Source organism: Salvelinus sp. IW2-2015, unplaced genomic scaffold, assembly GCF_002910315.2.
Source record: "Salvelinus sp. IW2-2015 unplaced genomic scaffold, ASM291031v2 Un_scaffold13614, whole genome shotgun sequence".
In the NCBI taxonomy this organism is placed as follows: Eukaryota; Metazoa; Chordata; class Actinopteri; order Salmoniformes; family Salmonidae; genus Salvelinus; species Salvelinus sp. IW2-2015.
The window spans coordinates 1-1,582 of record NW_019954869.1 but is presented as its reverse complement, the minus strand read 5'-3'; the positions used below and the strand labels follow the sequence as shown (position 1 = coordinate 1,582).

The 1,582-nt window shown below is 41.7% G+C and overlaps 1 long non-coding RNA gene across 1 annotated transcript; it reads left to right on the top strand.

Annotated features, from left to right (window-relative positions):
* The first annotated feature begins 718 nt into the window (after nt 1-718).
* LOC112080240 (uncharacterized) lies at nt 719-1,490 on the top strand. The gene is made up of 4 exons (XR_002896148.2): nt 719-857; nt 984-1,058; nt 1,192-1,254; nt 1,423-1,490. It is a non-coding gene; the product is annotated as an uncharacterized lncRNA (long non-coding RNA).
* Nucleotides 1,491-1,582: the final 92 nt, after the last annotated feature.

Genomic DNA, 1,582 nt, shown 5'->3' with positions numbered 1-1,582 from the left:
CTGGCTTTATATAGTGGAGGGAGAGGGGTGTGTCTGAAAAGTTTGTAACCCATGCCTCTTCATGGGTTACATGTCTGCAGCATGGTCAGTCTCTCAGCCCAGACCACTCACTCTCCTCTCTGTAACTTCACATACTGACTTTTCACCATTCACTTTATATAGATGTAACCGTACTCTATGTCCCTAGGCAAGCTGAGGGAAAACCAACCTATTAATCTGTCTCTCTCTTGTTTGACCAACAGGTGGCGCTAACATCTATGATACAATCACACCCTCAGACAGTAATGACAATGGTACTGGGAAAGGGAAAGGGGGATACCTAGTCAGTTGTACAACTGAATACCTTCAATTGAAATGTGTCTTTTGCATTTAACCCAACCCCTCTGAATCAGAGAGGTGCGGGGGGATGCCTTAATTGACATCCACGTCAACGGCGCCTGGGGAACAGTGGGTTAACTGCCTAGCTCAGTTGCAGAATGACAGATTTTTACCTTGTCAGCTCGGGGATTCAATTCAGCAACCTTTCGGTTACTAACCACTAGGCTACCTGTATGTTAAATTTAGCATGAATACAGTATAGAGTTGTTGTTGTTGCTGTTCTTCATATGTTTAATATTACTAACATATTAATACTAAGTAGAGATATTAGTGTATTACCTGTATATTCAACTCAGAAAGTTGGACAAGAAAAAGAAAAGTAATTCTCAACTGTCACATAAATTCATCCAAAATGTAGCAGTGTTTTTTACTCATCAAATTTGATAAAAACATACAAATTCTCTCCCCCTCCTCAGAAATGACAGCTGGTCCAAAAGAAAATCCAGTCTATTCTGAGGTCAAGACAGGGAAGACAACAGGTGAGACCCATTCTACAGGTTGGCTTTCAGTGAAATCTAAATGTGCGATTTTGGAGTTTCAAAAAAGATGCAGAATATTCAATAAGCTACTTCCTTAATTTGCTGACTGGAAATTTCCATTTTCAGCAGCAACTGGACCTGTTGATGTGACCTATGCTGAGGTTGACCTTAAACAGAAGGCCAAAGCCAAGAAGAAGAAAGGTAAGACTGGACATCCCTCCTCTCAAATTCCCCCTATCATACCCTCACACCTCTGACCCCATATTGACTAGGTGTATAAAATTCTGTGTATAACTGTTATATTATTCTGATGTTTTATCCGCACTCCTTACAGAAACAGCAACCCCACCTGAGGCAGATTCAGTCTATTCTCAATTGAAGCCAGTCACAGCCCCAGGTAAGACTAATAGCCATATGCGATTGATACTTAATATGATACTAATATGGAACCAATTCTCTGATATCAAAATACAATGTATTTATTTAAACTATGTCTCTTTGTTTAATTCTTAACAGTTTATTTGACTGCATGTTCTGAACAACTTTGTGTGGTGACATGTTGCAGGTACCTGAGGGATGGAGGGATGGAAGGATGGAGGGTTGGAGGGATGGAAGGATGTAGGGATGGAAGGATAGAGGGTTGGAGGGATGGAGGGATGGAAGGATGGAGGGATAGGGGGTTGGAGGGACGGAAGGATGGAGGGACGGAGGGATGGAAGGACACA